The 27548-nt window shown below is 43.9% G+C and overlaps 1 protein-coding gene and 1 pseudogene across 3 annotated transcripts in view; one reads left to right on the top strand and one right to left on the bottom strand.

Moving 5' to 3' along the window:
- The window catches only part of LOC126456947 (disks large 1 tumor suppressor protein), a 908459-nt gene that overhangs the window by 509613 nt on the left and 371298 nt on the right, over positions 1 to 27548 (top strand). The gene's annotated exons all lie outside the window — the stretch shown is intronic.
- Positions 92 to 209, bottom strand: LOC126459601 (5S ribosomal RNA; annotated as a pseudogene).

Below are 27548 nucleotides of genomic sequence, written 5' to 3' on the forward strand. Positions count from 1 at the left end.
CCGGCCGTATGTCAGTTTTCGAGACCGGAGCCGCTACGTCTCAATCAAGTAGCTCCTCAGTTTGCCTCACAGGGGCTGATTGCACCCCGCTTGCCAACAGCGCTCGGCAGACCGGATGGTCACCCATCCAAGTGCTAGCCCAGCCCAACAGCGCTTAACTTCGGTGATCTGACGGGAACCGATATTACCACTGCGGCGAGGCCGTTGGCAATCTGTTACCAAACTACTTCACCCAAATCCGCACGTTGCTGATGTCCGCCACAGCGTACCCATACAGTTTCTTCGTGGATGATGCTAAACAGCTTTAAAATTATGAATCAAGAAGCAAAACGCTGAGTTTTCCAAACAGGTTTTAATGCGTAGATCCAACGATGCCGCGTATGTGTATAAGTGCCTGGTGACTGTGTTGAATGGTAGTGTTGTGAAAAGGGCAGTTCAGGCCATGATGTGTACTAATTCCGTTGTTATGCGTTATTTTTTTTATGACACAGAACGCATTAGTTTTGGATCCACTCTCATAGTTTATTTACACTACTGGCCATTAAAATTGCGACACCACGAAGATGACGTGCTATAGACGCGAAATTTAACCGACAGGAAGAAGATGCTGTGATATGCCAACGATTAGTTTTTCAGAGCATTCACACAAGGTTGGCACCGATGGCGACACCTACAACATGCTGACAGGAGGAAAGTTTCCAACCGATTTCTCATACACAAACAGCAGTTGACCGGCGTTGCCTGGTGAAACGTTGTTGTGATGCCTCGTGTAAGGAGGAGAAATGCGTACCATCACGTTTCCGTCGGATTGTAGCCTATAGCGATTACGGTTTATCGTATCGCGACATTGCTGCTCCCGTTGGTCGAGATCCTATGACTGTTAGCAGAATATGGAATCGGTGGGTTCAGGAGGGGTGTTACGGAACGCCGTGCTGGATCCCAACGGCCTCGTATCACCAGCAGTCCAGATGACAGGCATCTTATCCACATGGCTGTAACGGATCGTGCAGCCACGTCTCGACCCCTGTGTCATAAGATGGGGCCGTTTTCAGGACAACAATCATCTGCACGAACAATTCGACGCCGTTTGCAGCAGCATGGACTATCAGCTCGGAGACCATGGCTGCGGTTACCCTTAACGCTGCATCACAGACAGGAGCGCCTGCGATGGTGTACTCCACGACGAACTTGGGTGCACGAATGGCAAGACGTCATTTTTTCGGATGAATCCAGGTTCTGTTTACAGCATCATGATGTGGTCGCATCCGTGTTTGGCGATATCGCGGTGAACGCACATTGGAAGCGTGTATTTGTCATCGCCATACTGGAGTATCACCTGGCGTGATGGTATGGGGTGCCATTGGTTACATGTCTCGGTCACCTCTTGTTCGCATTGACGGCACTTTGAACAGTGGACGCTACATTTCAGATGTGTTACGACCCGTGGCTCTACTCTTCATTCGATCCCTGGGAAACCGTACATTTCAGCAGGATAATGCACGACCGCATATTGCAGGTCCTGTACGGGCCTTCCTGGATACAGAAAATGTTCGACTGCTGCCCTCGCCAGAACATTCTCCAGATCACTCACCAATTGAAAACGTCTGGTCAATGGTGGCGAGTAACTGGCTCGTCACAATACGCCTTTCACTACTCTTGATGAACTGTGGTATCGTGTTGAAGTTGCATCGGCAGCTGTACCTGTACACGCAATCCATGCTCTGTTTGACTCAATGCCCAGGCGTATCAAGGCCGTTATTACGGCGAGAGGTGGTTGTTCTGGGTACTGATTTCTCGGGATTTATGCACCTAAATTGCGTGAAAATGTAATCACATGTCAGTTCTAGTATAATATATTTGTCCAATGAATACCCGTTTAGCCGGCCGAAGTGGCCGTGCGGTTAAAGGCGCTGCAGTCTGGAACCGCAAGACCACTACGGTCGCAGGTTCGAATCCTGCCTCGGGCATGGATGTTTGTGATGTCCTTAGGTTAGTTAGGTTTAACTAGTTCTAAGTTCTAGGGGACTAATGACCTCAGCCGTTGAGTCCCATAGTGCTCAGAGCCATTTGAATACCCGTTTATCATCTGCATTTCTTCTTGGTGTAGCAATTTTAATGGCCTGTAGTGTAGTTATTTTCCAGAGAGTTGAAGCAGCGAGCGGTAATTTTAAAAACGGAATATCATTTTTTTCTATAATATAGTTTATGCATTTAGACCAAGTGTGTAGCAACCAAATTCCCATAAAAAAAATGGTTCAAATGGTTCTGAGCACTATGGGACTTAACAGCTGGGGTCATCAGTCCCCTAGAACTTAGAACTACTTAAACCTAACTAACCTAAGGACATCACACACATCCATGCCCGAGGCAGGATTCGAACCTGCGACCGTAGCAGTCGCGCGGTTCCGGATTGCGCGCCCAGAACCGCGAGACCACCGCGGTCGGCCCAAATTCCCATCACTCTGAGGTAGAAAGCTAGACAGTTCAAAGATTTAGGGGTCTTCAGGGAACGTGCTGTATGCAAAAGTTACTGGTGTGACGGAACAAAAAGCTTCCTCGATTCGCTCTTTGAAGTTATGTTGGGTTGGATTGTAGAATGTTTCCTTACAGGGCCTTAAACAGGGCGGATGGGAATGCTCTAACAGACGAGGTTCAGTCTGCTGCGGATATTGACGTGTAATAAACATGTTATACGCATCGAGGGACTAATTTGACAGGTTGTTGATGCTCGGCGAGTGCTGACACGACGCCAGTGAAGCAGCCATGGCGTGTGCCGTGAGATATCCTGGCCGAAGAGCTCCATCAGCTCAATTTTACGTCAGTAGATTCTTTGTTGTTGGGCTATGTAAGGAATCGTGTTTGTGTCACCGAACACCCAAACCCGGGTATCTTGAAACAGCGCATCCAGTTAGGTTGTCGGTGCATGCCACCAGCAGCTTCACTCGCGGGTCGTTTAGGAGATGCATTGAGTTTTGTTTTCAGGAAAGTGGGCCCTCGTTCGAATACTGCACTCAAATGAACATTTCGCCACCACAGCATCCATCTGAATACCTCGAATTATGTACAGCACGTTGCAAACATCCCCAAAAACTTTGAACGCTTCTAGACGCTTCTAGGTACGTGACTACAATTAATAGACATTTGATTTAAATTTCTACACAGCATGTTTAAATACAGCAGCAACAATACAGAAAAAAATATTGTATGTATGACATAGATAAAGCTGCCTGTTATTTGTTGACTTTATTTTTGCCGGAGCGATTAAAGGTTACATGCCATTCTTTGGCGATCGTATTGTGCCCACATAGAATTTCGGTAGATTTAGATCGAAATTTTATTTTACTTTTGATGGGTTTCTAACACGTCCTCCATTTGTTACAGTTGCGGCAGCGTGTTTCGTATTAAAGTAAAAACTTAAAATTTACAGAAATAAATGTTAGGGACTGAATGGTTCAAAAATGACTCTGAGCACTATGGCCCATGGGACTTAACAGCTGAGGTCATCAGTCCCCTAGAGCTTAGAACTACTTAAAACCTAACTAACCTAAGGACATCACACACATCCATGCCCGAGGCAGGATTCGAACCTGCGACCATAGCGGTCGCACGGTTCCAGACTGAAGCGCCTAGAACCGTTCGGCCACAGCGGCCGGCAAGTATTACTGTATGAGTAATACTAATACAACAAGGAGTTCAGTTGTTAAAATCGGTGCTTGAGTTCAGTTGTAAATGAGAATAACTGTTACTGTCGGCTGTTCGCATAGAGCTTACAAGGGACGTCTCTTGTCTCGAGCAGGAATTTGTATGTAAACATTTCTACACAGACCCCTCTCATACTTCTAACCGCGCCTGCGATGGCGTGTGATTGTGTAGCTCTTGGTACGTACACAACAGCGCTTGCAGTGTTGGAGGAGGGAGCTTTAACAAAGCAGTCAGTCAGTTACTTCAGCAAGTAGTGGACGTGTTTAGTGTACTTTTAATATACATACATGCCAAAATGAACGAAACCATTAATGTTTGGAACGTTTTAAATACTGTGGCATGCAAGTTAAGAAGACGTTATACAAAGGAAGACGGTGTAGGACAGGATGATGACACTTTTGCGCAAACTTTTTGGTGGATCTGATTATTAAGGAACATGAATATTCATGTGAGTGCTCGACTGAGTTGCATTGGATACGATAGTGGACGAAGAAAATGACTTTATCAACGATAACGCAATTAACAGTATTCAACATTGTAGTGTTAGTGGCAGTGGCGGAAGCAATATGCCTCAAAGACAAGCTAATAGTTCCGGTGACTAATTAACTTCACCAGGAAAAAAATCCAATGCTGTTAGTAGTTTAACAAAATTGTCGGAGGAACGTACTGAACATATTTATGATGATTATTATGCACCACCGCAGAAAGTTGCGATCTACAGCTCATTATTGAAGAGACATCGGTCTATAAGAAGCACATCGAACATCAATGTAATATTTGATTATATGGAGAAAAAAAGGCATAGCGAACATCCATTTAGAGGAAACATTGCAATCAAAGAACTGGAGATAAAACAACACATTCTATCCCAATTTGACATAGCAAGGAATGAAGGAAAACGTGTCCATTAAAGGCACGACTGATGACCATGGCTGTTAAGTTCCATAGTGCTCAGAGCCATTAAAGGCACCTAAAACTTTCGGTAATGCAGAAAGCAAGAGAAAGTGGGCACGCAAGGTTTAAACGTTCTGCAGCTTTCATAATACGTCCGAAGAAAGAGTACAGAATGTGCCGTAGACACATCACTGCTTTCACGAAACCCTGATATGTACAGAAAGATGAAGACATTCACCATTCCGGGACCCGATTTGTCGAAGAAGTAAACCAGAAAACTGCTGGTTTCGAGATACAGGCACAACATTTTTGGAACACTGATCACAGTGTATTTAATTATGAACTAACGTCTAGTGCGAAACTGTCTAAACAATGAGAAAAACCAACAGTTGCCGTGGTCTAGTCTGCACACAATACAGTTCATAGTTGTAGAATAGATGTTGGACTTCCAGTGAATGGAGACCTAACAAAATAACAGGATTGTTAGAAAGGCTATTGAAGGCAATGTTCGATCAAACATACATTTTGAGGCTAGCAGAAGTGGTAAAATGTCAAAAGACCATTTAATATCGTTTTTCGTGAATGGAGTTAATGTTGCAAGTAACCAGAAGTGTATAATACTTTGTGATTCTTGGAGTGCTCACAAGAACACAAAATAGTAGATAATTTATGTGCGGTAAAGACACTCAGTGTATGATTATTATGCCAAAAACAACTAAATACGTACAGCCTTTGGATGTTTATTTTTCCCTACAATATAAAACGTATGAAAGAAGGGTAAAAGAGTCTATAAGATCTTTTCTGCAGTGACTTCGGCAGTAAATTAGGAAGTAGAATTTTTATATTTAAAACGCATTCTATTTCAGTGTATCAGCCTGTGCTTCAATATTCCTGGCATGGTGCTGGGTACGGTACTCCCGCACATGTTGATGATTTCAAGAGAGTGATTCAACTGGCACTTGATTTTGCAACTCAAATATGTGATTCCGAGCCGGCCGCTGTGGTCCAGCTGTTCTAGGCGCTTCAGTCCGGAACCGCGCTGCTGCTACGGTTGCAGGTTCCAATCCTGCTTTAGGCACGGATGTGTGTGATGTCCTTAGGTTAGTTAGTTTAAGTAGTTCTAAGTCTAGGGGACTGATGACCTCAGATGTTAAGTCCCATAGTGCTCAGTGCCATGTGATTCCGAAGATTGTGCAGGTATTGTTTTCGCCTAATGTGCCTATTGTAATTCCGCATATTGTTTCATGCATTTTCTTGAGGAACCTTTCGTACTTATTTATTTCAAGTTTCTGCTACCAGTCACTTTTTATGTTATGCTTAATATAACATAATGCAACGCGTTTCGAACATTTTCTGTTCATCTTCAGGCGTTTAAACATACATACATACATAGAGAAATGTTACTTAAGAATAAAAAGTCTTAAACTAGATTAATCTAGAACACTTTGTCCATTGTTTTTCACTGTAGCTGCTCGTGTGGCATTTGGGGGGAAGGAGGGAGGCAGTGTATGGCTAGAAATCGAAATCAGTTATGTCTTCTGCTGGTTTTCTTCTTTGTGGTTGACTATGTATATCAGAGCAATTTCGTACATTTTGAAAGTCCTATAATGGTCAGACTTAAGAGTAACACAATGGAAAGCTTTCACCAACCTAACGACAGTGGTGCGTAAAGCTTCTAAATGCATCATGTTTCAATAACGACTTTGCAACTTTGAAGAGTCATATAAATTAATTCATAGTACCTACAGAGGTGATTGGAGTATCAATTTGTAGGGAAATACATGAAGTTTTGTCTCGCGTAGTTCACTAGTGCCGAATCGCACCATAAGGAGCGCTAGCGGCAGTTGCGTTAAAGATGGCTGCCTTCACTGTACCCGGGCGTGTTAGCTGTATGTTTTGGTTTGAGGAATCGAAGTCGGCAACAACAGTTCAGCGTGGTTCCCGTACCAAGTACGCTAAAGATCCTCCTAGTGTGCCTACAGTTTATGAGTGGCAAAAATGTTTTGTAGAAACAGGGTGCTCGGTAAGACATGGGAAATCATAAGGTCGTTCAAGCACATCTGACGACGTCGTTGAGCGAGTGAGACACTGTTTTGTCAACAGCCCTATGCAATCGACCCGACGTTTTGTCAACAGCCCTACACAATCGACCCGGCGTACATCTCACGTACTGCAAATCCCACATATGATTGGCGTGTGTTGAGAAACCGTGTAGATTGACGATCGTATGGGCAATGAAAGTCACTGATAAAATTGATCGCAAGAACTTAGGTGCGGATATGTTAAATAGATTACATGAAGATGAAAATTTCTTGGACAATGTCATCTTTCCTGCCAGTCGACTTTTCACGTAAGCGGCAAGGTTAATACACATAACTGTAGGATTTGGAGCAGTGAAAATCCACATCAAAGATTGCAACATGTTCGTGATAGCACCAGATTGAACGTTTTTTGTGCGTTGAGCAAGAACAAAGTGTACGGCCCCTTTTTTTCTGTAACAGAATCATCAACAGGATAGTGTACCTGGATATGTTACAACAACTTTCGATACCACAGATCGATGAGGATGACCAAGAACGAAATGTTCACTTCATACAAGATAGTGCACCATCCCACTACCTGGCTGACATGCGGGATTTTCTCAGTGGCCGCTTTCTAGTGTGCCCTTACAAAAATTAATGAATTACTGTGCTGATAAACATCTTATGTTATTTGATTTTCAGACAGCTGAGCAAAACTGAACGTACTCAGACATACACTATAGTGATACACAATATTTTTAGCGCAACGCAATCTGACTTTCAGTAATCCCTACAAAAGAATGGCCCTGACTAACAATAACCTATACGTTTCATGAATTTTTACCTCACAAAAATCTTCGTTACTCGAACTACTGCAATACAGCGAGCGCCAATACTGCCAGCTAAATGAAAGATTCTAACTACTGAAGGCACTAACTACTGATAGGCATAGTTAGCAAATGAAAGATTTTGATAGAGAACAAACAATGTATTTACCTTAATAATGTTCAAAAGTCATAATATACATAGCAGTTCATGACATCCAGTCTTACAAATTTACTGTCTCCGATGGACACACGTCCAGATCATCCGCTCTCAAAAACCCCGCCATCTCTCTCCCCACAACCACCACTACTGGCAGCTCACCTCCAACTGCGCAACGCAACGCGCTGTTAACAGCCAACTGCCCAACCCTACAATAGCAAATTCCAACAATGCAAACCAGGCACAGACTTCACACAGCACAGCCAGTGATTTTCATACAGAGCGCTACATGGCGTTACCAATATAAAAACCTAAACAGCCTAGGTCAGTGGCCCGTGATGCGCCAATTGCATAGCCCCCATGTTCCCCAGACCTGACACCACTCGATTTTTTTTTTTTTAAATGGAGATTCATCAAGAATATTGTGTTTGCACTTCCTGTGCCTACTTCTCTACCTGAACTTGAGCAATATTACCTGCAATGGTGCAGCGAGTTTGGGAAGAAATTGACTTCCGATGGCATGTGTGCAGGATAACCGTCGGAAGTCGCATACAACATCTTTAGTTTAAGGTTTAAAAAAAAAAAAACTTGATGCGTTTCCCTACAAAATAGCACTAAACCCAGCTCTATATCTTCTTTCAGTAAATGTATATGAATGTTTAAAGTTGTAAAGTCCTTTTTGAAACACCCTGTAGATTAGAACACCGAACCCTGTTCGAGCTGAGAGATTCTCCTTGTTAGTGACAGACGGTCACGCTTTGCCCTCCGTCATGTGACTTAGATGTTGGTTTGTAACCTCAGTACAACAGTGTAAGGGGTGTGCGCGGCCTATTTGTATCTATGGTGTAAGGACAGTGGGCCCAAAGCTCGCGTAGTTAACAAAGTAGAGGCGGGTGAGACGATGCGGTTCATTTACTGACGGGCGAAAGTGGATCGGGCGCGTCGAACGAAACGCACGGTCCGTGCTGTGGCGCGCAGCCAATGATGCGACCGTTTAGAGGCACTTTAGGCGCGCGGCGCCCCCAGGCGTCGTGTTTTACGACGGCGGCCGTTTTACAGCGGCGATAAAGCGCAATGCCCCGTGGCCGGCCGGGATCTTCCCCTCCCCCAACACCGCCCCCGCAATTACGGCCGACATGACGCGACAATTAAGCCAGCCAACTCCGGCCGTCGCTGCCCCGCCTTACTCGCTGGCTCTGTGTTTATGGGCACAGCGGCTGCTAGAAAGCGGATAATTTCACCGATCCGGCGGCGGGTGTAAGTACCGTAAAGTGATGGGACAAGCGACTCTGCGCTATGTGTCGCTTTCATGAAAATGAACAGACTGGCAACTGTGAACAGACAGAGAAGACAGAGTGTACAGAAGAACCCATTAACAACTTTGTTGTTCTCGCCATTTTCCAAGGGAATTACAGGGCAAGTCAAAATGACTGTAGCTGTCCGTAGAGATACTTTGATAAGAATTTAAGAGTGTAAAAGTTCAAAACTTAAATCTCTGCGCAAGCGCAGTGACACGAAAGGCGACACATATGCGCACCTTAATAGTCCCATATTAAGTGAAATAGGCGGATCACGTTCTAATGGGACCGCGGGCGTTACCTATAATTTAAATATTGTTAAATAACTGAGGAAATAAAATTAAGACACAATTCTGTAGGAAGTTTCCAGACATAGAATACATTACACTTGATTGCAGGAGAACGAACCTATGTCACGCAACAGTCGCTCCTAAGTACTCTTGTGGACTATGCTTGGTTAGCCAGAACAGTCTAAGTATCCAACGTCTTCGGTTTGTGTGCAACGAGGACGCAGAGAAGTGTCGTTACCTCGCGCATGGCTACCGAATGCCTTTGGACATGAAGGATGCGTAAATCTTGCTTGCGCTAAATTTCTGTGCAAACGCGTCGACGCTGCACGAGGACATCCTTCAAGGCAAGGCCTGTACTGCTTCTAGTGATAATAAGCGGATTGTCCACCAACTGCCATGCGATACCCGTCAGTTTGCGTACGTTCCGTTGTAAAGCTTACGTTCGCATGTCAGCATTTATAAAGTGAAGCTGAAAGAGGAAATACTCGCTGCATTATCTTTTTCGTTATCAACATCTTACCATTCAGGGATTAGGATTAATGTATGATCCGTTTTCCTACGTCAGCCTTATTCATGTCATCGCTTCCTGTGTCTTGTAAAGCTTATTTTTCGATGTGGTACTTGGGCTATTTTCTTGTCGTAATTTAGAGTTTTTGATATTGTATTTTTGACTCCTCTAAATGCCATTACTTTTATCATATCAGTAGAAATTTTCATGCTATATTTTTGGCACAGTTAGCTCAGCTTACAGCGGTTTGCAGTTTATCGTCATTATTAGCTGGTTATCAGCTAAAATAACTCTTCCTTCTGCCATTACCTCCTGAGTAGTGGTATGTCTACTCGGTCAAACGCCTTTCATGTAAGTGCTGCGTGGGTTTCATTAGTATCCTTTCCTCTTTTCTCTCTCTGTTGTTTTACAATGAACACGTTGTCGGGGGATGATGTGCCCTTCTAAACCCATACTGCTCTTCTGAAAAAAAGTGCTTAATTTATTGTTTGTACTCTTTCACAGATCATTCTGGTGTGTATCTTATGTTCTGTCTTTACCACACACACACCTCAATAACTTTCGCATTCATTTCAAATTTTTTTTTTGAAGATAGATAAAAAATGGCGTTTCTCCATTCCATCTCCATTCGTATATAAATATATGTGTCTGTTTGAATCTCTTCAAAGTCTGGTGAAATAAGGACCATCAGGCTATGTCTTACGTATAACCACATACATTACACAATAGTTATTACAACACATACGGCATTAATCTAATATGGAATCCAACACTTAGAAGTAATTATTACGTAAATAATGGAAGTAATTTTGGGACAAAACAGTTTATTTTCCTTCGGCCAAAGTATAACAGCAAAGATAAATTACTAGCAGGCAGATCGAGGCTGTGGACTCTGGACATTAGAGAAGGGGTGAGACAAGGCGATAAACACAAGTAAAGAAGAGAGGGGGAACAAAATAGTGTGGCTGAGGGAGAAGCTAAAACAAAGAAGCGTGACTGGAGGAAAGTGGGAGGGTCTGCTTCACATTTAGACAGAGGCAAATCACCGTATTTTATTTTTAATAAAAATTCTTAGGCTGGCAAAAGGAAATGCTTCAGATTTTTCTCAAATGTAACAGGGCACTGAATTGTGCTTGTTCCAGAGACGGCCAGCAGCAACGAAGGAGTACGCGTAGTTTGCTTTTTAAGTTTTCGATTTGTGGATCGGCGCAGGCACATACTAGATAGGTGAGACATTGTGTTTGTAATATAATGAGATTACAATAAGTACGTAATCCCTGTTGCGAGGTACTGGAGAGCATATGCACTGGGGTGCTGACGGAGTAGACGTAGCATGTGGTGGTCGCGAAAGTAGTCTGGGCGCAGCCAACCTCACAGGGCGTATCGAGCACTGGCATGGATGTTAGCGTATGTGACTCGCATGGTTAGATTCAGCCGTCTAAGAGTTCCCAATACGCTTGCCGTATAGGATTACATCGCAGTAGTGATACTGCGGCCGCATAATGATTCAGTTTTCTTTTCAAATCCTGTGAAAATATGTTCCACAACTTCTGGACAGCATAGAGGTAAAATGAAGAAGAAAAATAAGAAGAAGAAGAAGTCATCTTGCCCTTGGGGACAATATTTTCTGCCCAGCTGAACTGTTTCTATTGCTATTTAAAACTAAAAAGACTGTGTGAACAATTTCATAATCATTCTTCTGAAGGTACAACAGCCAACGTCTTCGTTAGTTTCATCTACTACTTAAGGCACGAAGGTCAGCGTCTTCGTTACTTTCATCTAACGTTAGACCACAACTTCTGCACGGAAAGAAGGAAGGAAGGAGGAAGATTGGGTTTAACGTCCCGTCGACATCGAAGTCATTAGTGGCGGAGCACAAGCTCAGACTGTGGCAAGGATGGGGAAGAAACCGACTGTGCCGTTTCAAAGAAACCATCCCAGCATTTACCTGGAGCGATTTAGGGAAATCACGAAAAACTAAACATGGATGGCCGGACGCGGGTTTGAACCGATGTTATCCTGAGTGCGAGTGCAGTGTGCTAACCACTGCACCACATCGTTCGGTGCATGGAAGAAGAGTGCCAGGGAAGCGTAATGTGATAATGTGATTGTAAACAGTGATAAGGCATTTGGAATAGAAGGCTTAATGTGGATGAACTGCAGATGTAGAGGAAAGAGATATAACAATTGTGTATGTCAGAGCACAATTCCATGAGTGAACAAAGGTACCGGTAGCCATCTTATAGATTTTGTAAAATGTCCAGACCTGGGTCTGCGAGAAAGTAAAGCATTACTAGGCTGGAGGCTGCAATATACAACTGCAGAATGGATCGTGTGTTTGACCCTGTACAAAACTGTTTAAGGATTTTAAACGCAAGCAAACAGTAATACTGAGCTCCACTTTACTCCGTGCCAATCACCTCCATGTCATGTCAATTAACATAGAGTTTTAGTTATCTACCCATAAACTTTGCGGAGATTCTTAATACAAACTCCAACATCGTCCTGCACAATACCGTCAGATACAGATGCTTCCGAATTGAGACTTATTCCAACATGCTATGTCTACTTCGTCACCTCCCCAGTGCGTATGCTCTCCAGCACCTCGCATCAGGGATTAGGTACTTATTGTCATCTCATTATGTTCCAAACACAATGTATCACGCCGGCAGGAGTGGCCGAGCGGTTCTAGGCGCTACAGTCTGGAACCGCACGACCGCTACGGTCGTAGGTTCGAATCCTGCTTCGGGCATGGATGTGTGTGATGTCCTAAGGTTAGTTAGGTTTAAGGAATTCTAAGTTCTAGGGGACTGATGACCTCAGAAGTAAAGTCCCATAGTGCTCAGAGCCATTTGAACCATTTGAACAATGTCTCACTCATCTAGTTTCATATAGATACAAATAAGGAATACAAACTGCTTCTGGAAAAAAATCAGAAACCATTGCAGATGTACAGGCAAGGCGTATAATTTCTTTAAACAATGAGTAGGAAGAAGGTGGATGCAAGTGGAGAACATACGATATCAGTTTATGAATTCTTTCGTTACTTATTGGTAGAGCAATTCCCTATTTAAGGTTGATGTTTATTTCAAACTAGTTTTCGGCATAATGGGCCATCTTCAGAGAACAACTTAGTCAGTTGTTTCCTGAAGATGACCCAATAAACTACTTTGAAATAAGCGAAAAACAGTTGTACAAAAACAGTGTACTTGAATTCAACCTTAAGATATCAGTGTTTACTGTTAAGTAACAACGACAAGTGGTCATACATTTTGGCCTAAAATGTCAGAATCAAAAATATTTATTGCGTTAAAGAACAAACGAAAAGTCTGTTGATAAAGCGCTATTATTATCTCCATGTGCTTAGGAAGGGTGGTTACATTGTACCTGAATGCTGTGTTCTGGATGTTGTGCACCTAGCAACAGAACAACCATTGGCAGAGTTCAAATCTATGGAATAATAAATTCAACGGCAATTACTTTGCAAAAATTGTAAACTTAAAAGTCCTATACGGAAATTTTGCCAAGTACACATCAGGACAATGTGGGGTGTTTTAACAACAGTGTTATGCGGAAAATTAGAGGCAGAAGTAAAATTCGCCGCGCGGGATTAGCCGAGCGGTCTCAGGCGCTGCAGTCATGGACTGTGCGGCTGGTCCTGGCGGAGGTTCGAGTCCTCCCACGGGCATGGGTGTGTGTGTTTGTCGTTAGGATAATTTAGGTTAAGTAGTGTGTAAGCTTAGGGGCTGATGACCTTAGCAGTTAAGTCCCATAAGATTTCACACACACACACACACACACACACACACACACACACACACACACAAGTAAAATTCCCGAAAGCTCTCGGCTAGAAAATGGCAAGAAGGTGCCGAACTAATAAAAGAATTTACAATAATAAAATTATATATGTGTAAGAATTCGAATACGTACTACTTTGTGCTTGTCAAATTACTGGATGGAGAAAGAAATATATGATTCAGATGCAGATTTAAGTTATAAGTTAAACATTAAGCTGAATGTTATTAAAACTACAGCAAACGAAAATAGAGGGAGAGTTGTTTTCTTTGTATAAATGTGTAGGCAAAAAGTAATGGTCTTTTGGATGGAGTGGAATGGCCGGGGAATTACCGTGGAAAGTAGTTGAAACTAGGTGGTTGAAAATGCAGTGACCCTCGTTGCTTGCCTATATAACACTGGAAGCGTAACATGATACCGTCTTATCAGTGCTCTTGAGGTAAGATCGCTATCTGGGCTCCTAGGATTTCTGGATAACTACTACTTATCAGTTTCAGCGTTATATTATCATTGGAAGTGACGCGTCGCACGATGTTTACCTGTCTTCGAACCCACAGTACATAATGACTCCGGTGTTTGTTTTCTCCGTGTTGGCACATGTATGACGTTAACACGTCGCATCATCAGTACCTCTCGGGGCGAAACCGACATGTGGTATCGTTAGGTACAGTTGACCGACTGTTTTGCTATTGCACGATCTGGCGGAACCTTTTCAGAGTCCCTTGAAAACAGCAGAGTTTAATATACGATTACCATGCGCGTTCCTCTCTGTGGGCGCAGCGGCACGTACAAGCGAGCCCATCAAAAGTTGCGCCGGTATTAAACCGCTTCTGCTGGCCCGTAATTTAACTCTTCCTCCGTCTGCAGTCTGGCGCTGCATCCCGTCGAACGTGCCCCCTAGCGCGCCTGCTCGGCTAGCCAGCCGCTCCGTACGTGCCCATCAGCGCCACCTGGGTTTTAGCTCTCGCTTCTGCCCAACACGTTCATATCCCGTCTACTGCCTCGTAGCAGATCCTCAGCAGAGCTCAGTTTATATCTTCCACGCTACGATCGTAGCTTTCATCTCGATTTTGTAGCTGACCACAGTCCCTTTCTCACGCTGCAGAAGAGACTTCTCGTGTCAGACTGCAAGGATCGTTCAAGGTTGAGGAAGACGTTTGTTCATATGCTGGGAATCAAAAGAGACGTATGCTCAAAACTACTAGAAACAAGAAAGAATTATCTTATTGAGTTTAAAAGCTCTTACTGCCGTAGTTTTCCGCGTTGGAATTTTTTACGCATCCTTTTGAACAAGCAAATGTTTTCCTTCTCCTTATTGTTTACGAACTACGTTCCTAGCATTTGTAGACTCAGAGAAAGCTTTTGACAATGTTGACTGGAATACTCTCTTTCAAATTCTGAAGGCGGCAGGGGTAAAATACAGGGAGCGAAAAGCTATTTACAATTTGTACAGAAACCAGATGGCGGTTATAAGAGTCGAGGGACATGAAAGGGAAGCAGTGGTTGGGAAGGGAGTAAGACAGGGTTGTAGCCTCTCCCCGATGTTATTCAATCTGTATATTGAGCAATCAGTAAAGGAAACAAAAGAAAAATTTGGAGTAGGTGTTAAAATCCATGGAGAAGAAATAAAAACTTCGAGGTTCGCCGATGACATTGTAATTCTGTCAGAGACAGCAAAGGACTAGGAAGAGCAGCTGAACGGAATGGACAGTGTCTTGAAAGGAGGATATAAGATGAACATCAACAGAAGCAAGACTAGGATAATGGAATGTATTCGAATTAAGTCGGGTGATGCTGAGGGAATTAGATTAGGAAATGAGACACTTAAAGTAGTAAAGGAGTTTTGCTATTTGGGGAGCAAAATAACTGATGATGGTCGAAATAGAGAGGATATAAAATGTAGACTGGCAATGGCAAGGAAATCGTTTCTGAAGAAGAGAAATTTGTTAACATCGAGTATAGATTTAAGGGTCAGGAAGTCGTTTCTGAAAGTATTTGTATGGAGTGTAGCCATGTATGGAAGTGAAACATGGACGATAAATAGTTTGGACACGAAGAGAATAGAAGTTTTCGAAATGTGGTGCTACAGAAGAATGCTGAATATTAGATGGGTAGATCACAAAACTAATGAGGAGGTATTGAATAGAATTGGGGAGAAGAGTAGTTTTGGCACAACTTGACTAGAAGAAGGGATCGTTTGGTAGGACATGTTCTGAGGCCACAAGGGTTCACCAATTTAGTATTGGAGGGTAGCGTGGAGGGTAAAAATCGTAGAGGGAGACCAAGGGATGAATACACTAAGCAGATTCAGAAGGATGTAGGTTGCAGTAGGTACTGGGAGATGATGAAGCTTGCACAGGATAGAGTAGCATGGAGAGCTGCATCAAACCAGTCTCAGGACTGAAGACCACAACAACAACATGGGTCGAGACCTGTTTGTCATCTTCTGTAAGTCTGGCTTTTATTGCTGAAGTTGAATTACACCGATGAGCCAAAACTTTATGACCGTTGATGAAATGTATTCGCAGATTACGAACAACCATCAGCTGTTTAAGGGAAAGGCGACAATAAGAATCTGTGCCGGACTGGTTCTCGACCCGGATTTCCCGCATTACGCGAGCCGTAGTTTTAACAACTTCGACTATCCCGGCACGAATCACGGCCAGACACAGACTTCCATATATTGTCATTGGTGCGTTACGATGTGTATGCCAACTTGGACACGCATTTTTGGTATCGGCGGATGAATACAATATTGAACGACATAATTAAAATTTGGGTGTGACCGCGAGTCGTCCACTCAGTCCAAGCGGTTAAGGCGACCGTTCGGATATAGCGGGAAAAACGGGTTCATGTCCCGGTACAGCAAAATTTTGATTGTCAACGTTTCGTTATACAGCAGATGATTGCTGATATTCGCAGTAGCGAATACATTTTATGTATTTTAACGGGTGTAGTCACCGCATTGCCGGTTCCTTCGGACATGTCCAAAGCTCGTGGTCGTGCGGTAGCGTTCTCGCTTCCCACGCCCGGGTTCCCGGGTCCGATTCCGGGCGGGGTCAGGGATTTTCTCTGCCTCGTGATGACTGGGTGTTGTGTGCTGTCCTTAGGTTAGTTCTAAGTTCTAGGGGACTGATGACCATAGATGTTAAGTCCCATAGTGCTCAGAGCCATTTGAACCTTCGGACATGCGTGCATGCTCGAAGGAACATTGCATCTTCTTAACAAGGCATTGCAATGTCGTATTATGACTATTGCCCATTGCGAGATTGAATTCCGCCTTGTCGCGTTGCGGAGATGTGACACAACAACAGAAGTATATAAACGGAGAGCAGACGTGTGGGAAATCAGTTTAGTGGCGATACGAGACGCAAATGGCGAAATCTATTGACTCAAGCGACTTTTACAAATGGCAGATTGTTATGGTCCGGCGTCAGGGAACAAGGCTCTCGGAAACGGCGGAGCTGGTCAGCTATTCGCGCGCCACTGGCGTGACCTTCTACGGAAAATGGCTGGAGAACGGTAAAAGCACAGGTGGGCCACAAGATGTTGGTTGTCGATGGCCGATAGAAACATGAAAATCGGAAGCTTGCAGATGGGAAGCTTGTCCGCCCTCTACAGCAGGACAGGCGGCGATCTGACGCCAGTGGACAATGCTTTTACAGGCACAAGCGTTTTGGAGTGGACCGTTAAGCGCACGTCTTTGAGTATGGGGCTCCGCAGCAGTGGGCACAGGATCACCAGATGGGGCCGTGTATCAGTGGGAACGTGTCACCTGCCCGGACCGAGCGGCATAGCACACTGGACTCGCATTCGGGAGGACGACGGTTCAGATTGCTCTAAACACTTTGGGACTTAACATCTGACCTCATCAGTCCCCTAGACTTGGAACTACTTAAACCTAACTAACCTAAGGACATCACACACATCCATGCCCGAGGCAAGATTCGAACATGCGACCCTAGCAGCAGCGCGGTTCCGGACTGAAGCGCCTAGAACCGCTCGGCCACAGTGGCCGGCATTCGGGAGGACTGCGGTTCAAACCAGCGTTCGGCAATCCTGATTTAGATTTTCCGTGATTTCCCTAAATGGCTTCATGCAAATGCCGGGATTCTTCCTTTGAAAGGGAGCGGCCGATTTCCTTCCCCATCCTTCCCTAACCCGAGCTTGTGCTTCGTCTCTAATGACCTCGTTGTCGACGGGACATTCAACACTAATCTCTTCCTTCTCACCTGATGTGATGACTAGCGTTTCGTTACACCAGATCGAGTGTCGTTTCCGGGTATGCCCTCATCCAGGCGAACAGCTATACGAAAACGTATACAGCGTCAAGGACGCCCGCCAGTGGGGCCAGTATTATGGCGTGGCGAACATTCGCGTGGGCTTCAAAAATGTTCAAATGTGTGTGAAATCTTATGGGACTTAACTGCTAAGGCCATCAGTCCCTAGCTTACACACTACTTAACCTAAATTATCCTAAGGACAAACACACACACACCCCATGCCCAAGGGAGGACTCGAACCTCCGTCGGGACCAGCCACACAGTCCATGACTGCAGCGCCTGAGACCACTCGGCTAATCCCGCGCGGCGTGTGGGCTTTCATGGGACCTGTGGTAAGTACATAAGGCACCAATACAGCTGTGGGTTACGTAAACAATATAGCGGACCACAAAAAATCAAAATGGTTCAAATGGCTCTAATTACTATGGGACTTAACATCGGAGGTCATCAGTCCCCTAAACTTAGAACTACTTAAACCTAACTAACCTAATGCCATCACATACATACATGCCCGAGGCAGGATTCGAACCTGAGACCGTAGCAGCCGCGTGGTTCCTGACAGATATAGTATCGAATGTCCAAAAATCGGGTACACACTAAAGTCGGCAATGTGCATCAGCACCACAGCCATCAGCGATGTCTTGCTGCACATGATAGAGGCTGAAGAAGACACGGCATCTCTTCAGCACAGCAGCGTCCTCGCACTGAGGTCAATATAGTGTCGAGCATGGAAGCACTCTGGCCCTGTTCGTGACCACAGCTAAAGCAGCCAACATCATCGAGTAGGAATAAAGAGTTATCCAAGTCTCAGATGGAAATATACGTTTTTAAATGTTGAACCGTGTACTGCACGAGAAGAGTTTGTTAATTAGAGCATGAAGCGATGCTTCAATAGTCAGTGACAGCTGTAAATATTCTGCGCATTCCTGAGGCAAAGATTATGTCAAGCTAAGTAAATCTTTTTATTCATTCACGTAATAAAGTGAACTAATATTTCATATGTTGTAGTCAGATGAGTCATATCTCCAGAACAAGTAAAGAATAGATAGTTATGTGCGAACGATTGTAGTACGTGTGGTCACAAGACATATAGTGCCACATACCTCCGAAAATCTACCAAGGACTTGTCAAATCAGTATGAATCGTTGCTGCGTTGCCCCACTGAGAACGACGTTCTTTGTGTGTGGTGTTAAATCTTCAGTGTTATCACATACCTTATCTAATATTCCGTAAGTTTGTGTTTTGTTTACTATCAAGTCCCGTATATGTATAGGATGTCATACTTTCGAGTAGTCTTCGTTAGGGGTGGCACGGTGGTTGGCAGAGTACTGAAGTAGACGTGGCAGCCAAATCGTCAGGTAGTGGCCGGCGACTTTCTTTCTCGTGCTGTTCTGAGCCCTCCGCAGCTACCATCTGTCCGGCGCTCATTCAGTGCGAGGCCATTAAAGCGTTCGGGAGTTGTCCCCGTGACCCCGGAGTGACACGTGATTACGGCCCCTGCTCCCTGAATTAAGGCGGCACCCACTTGTGGAAGCCACGCCATAGTCGTCCTGGTGCTCTGCCCACAGAAGGTTGGAGAAGCCCTCACCAACCGCCGTACTGCCGCTGCTGCCTGTCTCAAAGCCGTTTGCGAGGTATGCTTCCGAAAAGTCGTCTCTCATCCCACTACTGTTGCAGCTAATTCTCTTACTGTAGCGCTCTGCAGCAGCCTCATTCGCATGGCGTCGCGTCTGCTATTGCTTCCCGAGTAGTGCCATGCAGCATTTTATCAGGAGTATGTGGCTCAGGAGAGTGGAGAGTAGTGCTGGAAATATGAGCAGATTTTCATGTTCTGACTCTAACAATCAAGAGCATTAATGTTACGTAAAATATGTCTGAAAGCTTTACCTCTGGCGGTAGATTTCTAAGGAAACTGGGGCATTATACTTGCGGTTTAATCTCAGTTGCTATCGTAAAAGTCAGGAATGATAATATTACCGTTGACTTCCGTATGCCGGCTGGAGTGGCCGAGCGGTTCTAGGCGCTTCAATCCGGAACCGCGCGACCGCTACGGTCGCAGGTTCGAATCCCGCCTCGGGCATGGATGTGTGTGATGTCCTTAGGTTAATTAGGTTTAAGTAGTTCTAAGTTCTAGGGGACTGATGACCTCAGATGTTAAGTCTCATAGTGCTCAGAGCCATTTGAACCATTTGAACTTCCGTATAGCCGGCCGCGGTGGTTAAGCGGTTCTAGGCGCTTCAGTCGCCTACGGTCGCAGGTTCGAATCCCGCCTCGGGCATGGATGTGTGTGATGTCCTTAGGTTAATTAGGTTTAAGTAGTTCTAAGTTCTAGGGGACTGATGACCTCAGATGTTAAGTCTCATAGTGCTCAGAGCCATTTGAACCATTTGAACTTCCGTATAGCCGGCCGCCGTGGTTAAGCGGTTCTAGGCGCTTCAGTCGCCTACGGTCGCAGGTTCGAATCCTGCCTCGGGCGTGGATGTGTGTGATGTCCTTAGGTTAGTTAGGTTTAAGTACTTCCAAGTTCTAAGGGAGTGATGACCTCAGATGTTAAGTCCCATAGTGCTTAGAGCCATTTGAACTTCCGTATAATTTTGAACTCTAAAATAGCTACGGCTCACAGTTAGCTTGGAAACAATTCGTTTGGTATTTTACTAACCGTGAAAAAAAAAAGATGAAGTTTACTTTCGTAATTATTGCACTCAGAAAAATTGTCGGACTCAGTGAAAAATAAAGGACTACAGGTTCTAACGAATATAATATAAAGATGGTAATTACATACAAATCGGCTTTCAAAATAGTCACGAACCGAACGTACAGATTCCAATGAAATTTACGTTTTCCTTTGGTACAAAATGAAATAGGTTCTTCGAATGAAGTAGTTTTAGTGACACAAAATATTTTAATGCTTTTAATGGACATTCAGTCTACACAGTAAATGAACTCGCATTTAATAATACAGTTCAGCAACAAAGACCTGATTCCATCCAAGACCTAATAACAAGAGAACAAGAGTGCAAGAGAGCGTTTCACTCTCCTACATGTCCTTTTACAATATTGCAACAGTGTTATCGTTGCGTAATTTTTATCTCAGTACTAGAAACAAGTTTCATTCACCGCTGCCGGCCGCGGTGACCGAGCAGTTCTAGGCGCTTCAGTCCGGAACCGCGCGACTGCTACGGTCGCAGGTTCGAATCCTGCCTCGGGCATGGACGTGTGTGATGTCCTTAGGTTAGTTAGGTGTAAGTAGTTCTAAGTTCTAGGGGACTTAGGACCTCAGATGTTAAGTCCCATAGTGCTCAGAGCCATTTGAACCATTCACCGCTGCTTTACATAGATGTTGGAATTCATTCACCGCTGCGTTACATAGATGTTGGAATCAATAAAATAAATATTATTTCACGTAAGCCCACTAGACGCTCTCGTTCAGTAATTATCGTGAATCCTGGCTGTGACGACACAACTGCTTCCCTAGTGGCTTGTAGGATTGTATTAAGAGTAAAGGCCACAAGAAAGTGAAATGTACTCCTGGAAATGTCAGTGGAATTACATGAGGAGCGCAGCTGATCATTTTCCATCAGTTGTAGTACTGTTATTGTTGCATAGTTGAATGTTGCTGATTGCACAGGTGCGAGCAGCTCAGGTATAGTATTCTGACTTCAGTATGACTATGGAAGTTGGCCTCTGCCCTGAGAAAATGCAATTTTCTTCTTTTTTACACCCATACATGTCTCGGTGAGGTCTCAACATCGCCATTGGGTATCTTATACTTTTTGTCGAATAGAAGGTAAAATTTTTGCTAGTTAATATGTGCAGTCTGGCTGGACATGCTCGTATAGCGTAACGCTCATTCCTCTGCTTGCGAGACAGGAAGGTGAGACATACCCGAATCGAATGTGTGCGGCGAATTAACGACTGTGGCCGGTGTACAGGATAGTCCGAATGTGATTTTTAGGTGTTTTCCCACGCTCATTGGAGAAAATGCTGTGCTGGTCCCCGACTTCCGCCTCAGAAAATACGATACGCAAACGATTAAAGTACGATCACACACAGAACAAAGTGTACACACTTCGCACACAGGTCGTGGACACGACTTCCCTCCCTTCGGTAAAGGACGACTGCGGCGACAGGAACGGCATCCGGCCGCAGATTTAAATAAAATAAATTTGTCAAATCTTGAGTACAGCAGACCATGTACTAGGTAGGATTAATGCTAAGAAGACGAGGAAGATGTTAACATACGCAATTTTGGGACGGTGGTGTTCATAGTCCGTGACATTATTGAAAATAATCACTCTGTTTACGTAAAAACTTTTTAATATAACTCGTTTTTAAAACAGACTAAGATGTATGAAATATTTTCTACCAGTCCATATAGATTCGTTAACCTATGCAGAAAGTATTTAAAATATGTGCTTGTGATTTTTTATTTGTTGTGGCAGTACTTGTAAAATTAAACACGAAAAACGTGGGGCGCAGCTAACAGATTATTAATGCATGAATAGTTCACCTGTCACCAGCAGTTTTATTGCATTGCAAATGATACGAACTGATGTGTAATTTTTCTAAACGACAGCTACTTTCTACACTATTTGCTATTGTCTACTGCTTGCGCCCCACATTTTTCTTTTGAATTTTGAAGTGTTGTCATAGCTATTAAAAATTCACAAGCACAAAATTTAAGGACTCTGTGTAGCGTTAGGAATACGTGCGGGGCTACAAGAAGTGATTTTATACATTTTAGTGCATTTTAAAAAGTTTTCCCTTTATTCAAAAGTTTTTTATTTTAGTAATTATTTTGTGCTTCAGTCTTGTGCGTGTGAAACTTTTCAGTCAAAGTCGAACGTGTTGATGAGATTACAACAGAGATATGTGGTAAATTTCAGGTTTATTTCACATTCTCTTCACCCGAGTCAACCAATATAGCCTGCCGCGGTGATCTAGCGGTTCTAGGCGCTCAGTCCGGAACCGGGGGACTGCTACGGTCGCAGGTTCGAATCCTGCCTCGAGGGGACTGATGACCACGGATGTTAAGTCCCATAGTGCTCAGAGCCATTTGAACCATCTGAACCAGTATATTGCTTCCTCGTACGTACGTCTCGCGTAAAGACCGCGAAGGTAAAAGTGAGCGAGATTCCAGCTCACACGGAGGCTTACCAGCAGTCGTTCCTACTGCGAAGCATTCGTGACTGCAGCAGCAAAGGGGAAAGATTTTAATGGTACACGTAGTACCCTACTCCTCACGTCAGACCAAAGAGTGAGTTCATATTGCTTTGCCATCCGGTTCTGAGCTATGTTGAAAGTTTAAAATCTGTAGGTCTTCGGAAAGTTAGTTTAAAATCAATTGCAAAACTTGTACTGAAAAAGAAAACGACGTAAAAAAGTGTTAGATAACTTCTTATCATATACTGATGTACCTGGCTGTCATCTGTAACTAGTCAGGAGTCCTCAGTTGTATATTACATGTTTTAATCGAAATGTTAGGCCTCAACCGAAGCTGTTGCTTTTTCCGCTTTGTTAATGTTTTATTATAGTACTGCAACTATGTTAATTCTGCTCTGATCTCTGATTTGTTGCTTCTGTTTTATTAAGTTTACTAGCTCATGCAGTTCCTTTCTTTGAATCAATCAATCAATTTCAGGGTACTTAAATCCCATCTCCCATCTTCAGGTACTTTCTAGAGATCATTAGTAATCGAAATCGTATATTCATTGCCAGCCCGAGCTTGCATGATTCCCAAAATTGCTACAAACGTCAGCCAAAAACCCCGAACTGTGCATGCGATTCCGATTACTCGTGGCCTGTAGAAGGTGTCTGGAGTATGGGGTTTAAGTGGCCCGAAATAGATTGCGTGTGGCGTATCAAATTTTCAAGGAACTCAGCTGTGTGGGCGAGTAAACTGAATAATCAGAATGTTGCATGTACCCTAACTGCTACCTGTTGTGATGTAGATAAAGTCATTGTGACTAATATAGTACAAATCCTCAGCGGAAAATTTTCCAAAATATAATTTATATGGTTGTATTAAGCTATGATCTTTTTTCTCTTATACTATTCAGAAATGGTTCAAATGGCTCTGAGCGCTATGGGACTCAACTGCTGTGGTCATTAGTCCCCTAGAACTTAGAACTACTTAAACATAACTAACCTAAGGACATCACACACACCCATGCCCGAGGCAGGATTCGAACCTGCGACCGTAGTAGCAGCGCGGCTCCGGACTGGAGCGCCTAGAACCGCACGGCCACCGCGGCCGGCTCTTATACTGTTGTTTTATACTTAAGTAGGTAAAAAAATCTCTCTCTCTCTCTCTCTCTCTCTCTCTCTCTCGTGTCAGGCAAGTATGATTTCAGTTTGTTTTTGAAGTTTATTTTATTACCTAGTAAATGCCCAACATAACCTTGCGGGTGGTCAAGGCTTTTTATGGTTGAATACGTCACTCGTTTCTGTGACAAGCTAACATTGAGGGAAGGATAGTGTAAGCTATCTCTTCTTATAGTATTAAATTAACGAATGTGACTGTTGCTTTCGAAATGTGAGTGATGGTTAACAACAAAATACACAGGGGGAGTTAGTTTACTGTGAGGCTATTTGTCTGCTCAACTTTTTAAAGAGCTGTCTACAAGAGATTATGGAATGGGCACCACATATTAGAATTTTACGTGCAACAAACATTTTCTTCTGCAATGACGAATTGCCGTAGTATATTAAGCTGTAAGACATTAGCGAATGGAAATAAGATAAGTAAGTTAACTTTTTTACATTTTCACCTCCAAATACAGAAATTATCCTTAACACAAGTTGCAGAGCTTAGACGTGGATATTTTTTTCTTTTTTTTTCACGCGAAGACAAGGCCGCCACCTTTGGTTTTGGAAATGCATGCGAGATCTGTGAGAGCATCAAAGATGAGGGAGCTATTTAGTGCGGGAAGTGTTCATTAGTCACGCCATTTCTGCACATTACAGCCTAAAGCATGGATCACACGAGCCCCCCGTCCCCCCCACCCCATCTTCTAGAGCCGTTTATAGCAGATGCCAGGCGCTATGAAGCAAATCATGTGTCAGCACGGATTCCGCATGTGTTGATAGGGTGTGAAAGTTTGTTCGCCCTCTTCATTCACGGCACCAAGGAAGCCGTAGAAAGATGAGCCCATGTCCCTAGGCGTCAGGAAAACCTTCGACACAGATACAGAATATGACTTAATTGAAGCCTCTGTTAACGTGATGGATATCAGACATGACGCTGAGAAACAAAAAGTTAAACTGATTTCCTCAGAGTCTGATAATCAGTCGATGGAAAGTTTTTTTGGTGGCCAATTTGAAGTCATGGCAATTGAGGAGACTCCGTCGAATAAATACACAAGGTGATTCCATGATGATGTTAGAAACTTTGAGGGAAGATGGAGAAGGATAAATTTATGAATTTGAGTTTCTGGATCCTGGTTCGGAAACGAACGAGTCGGAAGTTATACGCGAAAACCATTCTGATACCCCTGACAGTGGAATATATGTGCCGGTACTGTCGCTTGTAAGCGTGTAGGGTAGTTGTCTTACAGAGATGGTAGTAGAGACGAAAACAAGTAAAATGTCTATAGTAAACATGGGCACTAAAATGCATACCTTAAGAACTATGACCACTTGTTCAGTAGAGGAGATGAATTTCACAGTAGCGAAGATGAACAAATTCTCATAGCTCCTGAGATATGGATGTTAGAGCCCATGTCTACGGGATATTTTTTTCTTGATTTGGTCCGTACTACCACCTCGATAGTTGCCTATCCTACAGTGTTATCAACAGCACTACCGGTACATGTATTTCACTGTCAGAGATATCAGAACGATTTTCGCTTTCGACCCGTTCGTTTCCATACCAGTGTCCCTTAGTTCAAATTGATACATTTAGCCTTCTCATTCTCTCGAATTGTCCAGAATGTTCTTCAAACCAATCACGATCAGTTGTGGCCCGGTCACATTTCCATCGTTGTTTGGGAATATGAAGTCTATGGATGGCAGAAAATGGTCCACAAGTAGCCGAACATAACCATTTCCAATCAGTGATCGGTTCATTGGACAAGAGAACCCAGTCCGTTCCATGTAAACACAGCCCACACCATTATGGAGCCACCACCAGCTTCCATAGTTCCTGTAAAAAAATGGCTCTGAGCACTATGGGACTTAACATCAGAGGTCATCAGTCCCCTAGACATAGTTCCTTGTTGACAACTTGGGTACATGGCATCGTGGGTTCTGTAACAGACTCGAACCCTACCATTAGTTCTTATCAACTGAAATCGGGTCTCAAGTGAGCATGTCACGGTTTCCAGTCGTGTAGTATCCAACCGACATGGTCACGAGCGCAGGAGAGGCGCTGCAGGTGATGTGCTGTGAACAATGGCACTCGTGTCGGTCGTCTGCAGCCTTAGGCCACTAACTCCAGATTTTGCCGCACTGTCCCAACAGATACGTCCGTCGTACGACCCGCATTGTTTTCTGCGGTTATTTCACGGAGTGTTGCTTGTCTGTTAGCACTGACAGCTTTACGCAAACGCCGCTGCTACCGGTCGTTAAGTGAAGGCCGTCGGCCATTGCGTTGTCCATGTAATGCCAGAAATTTGGTATTCTCGGCACAGTTTTGACACTGTGGTTCTCGGAATATTGAATTCCCCAACGATTTGCGAAATGGAAAGTCCCATGTGTCTAGCTCCAACTACCATTCCACATTGAAAGTCTGTCAATTCCCGTCGTGCGGTGGTAATCACGTCGGAAACATTTTCACATGAATTATCTGAGTACAAATGACAGTTTCGCTAATGCACTGCACTTTTATACATCTACATCTACATGAATACTCTGCAAATCACATTTAAGTGCTTGGCAGAGGGTTCATCGAACCACCTTCAATCTCGTATAGCGCGCGGAAAGAATGAACACCTATATCTTTCCGTTCGAGCTCTGATTTCCTTTATTTTATCGTGGTGATCGTTCCGTCCTATGTAGGTCGGTGTCAACAAAATATTTTCGCATTCGGAGGAGAAAGTTGGTGATTGGAATTTCGTGAGAAGATTCCGTCACAACGAAAAACGCCTTTCTTTCAATGATTTCCAGCCCAAATCTCGTATCATTTCTGTAACGCTCTCTCCCATATTTTGCGATAATAAAAAACGTGCTGCCTTTCTTTGAACTTTTTCGATGTACTCCGTCAGTCCTACCTGGTAAGGACCCCACACCGCGCTGCAGTATTCTGAAAGAGAACGGACAAGCGTAGTGTAGGCAGTCTCCTTAGTAGGTCTGTTACATTTTCTAAGTGTCCTGCCAATAAAACGCAGTCTTTGGTTAGCCTTGTCCGCAACATTTTCTATGTGTTCTTACCAGTTTAAGTTGTTCGTAATTGTAACACCTAGGTATTTAGTTGAATTTACGGCTTTTAGATTAGACTGATTTATCGTGTAACCGAAGTTTAACGAGTTCCTTTTAGTACTCACGTGGATGACCTCACACTTTTCGTTATTTAGGGTCAACTGCCACTTTTCGCACCATTCAGACATCTTTTCTAAATCGTTTAGCAGTTTGTTTGTCCGCAGCTCGTGGTCGTGCGGTAGCGTTCTCGCTTCCCACGCCCGGGTTCCCGGTTTCGATTCCCGGCGGGTCAGGGATTTTCTCTGCCTCGTGATGACTGGGTGTTGTGTGATGTCCTTAGGTTAGTTAGGTCTAAGTAGTTCTAAGTTCTAGGGGACTGATGACCATAGATGTTAAGTCCCATAGTGCTCAGA

Source organism: Schistocerca serialis, chromosome 2, assembly GCF_023864345.2.
Source record: "Schistocerca serialis cubense isolate TAMUIC-IGC-003099 chromosome 2, iqSchSeri2.2, whole genome shotgun sequence".
NCBI lineage: Eukaryota > Metazoa > Arthropoda > Insecta > Orthoptera > Acrididae > Schistocerca > Schistocerca serialis.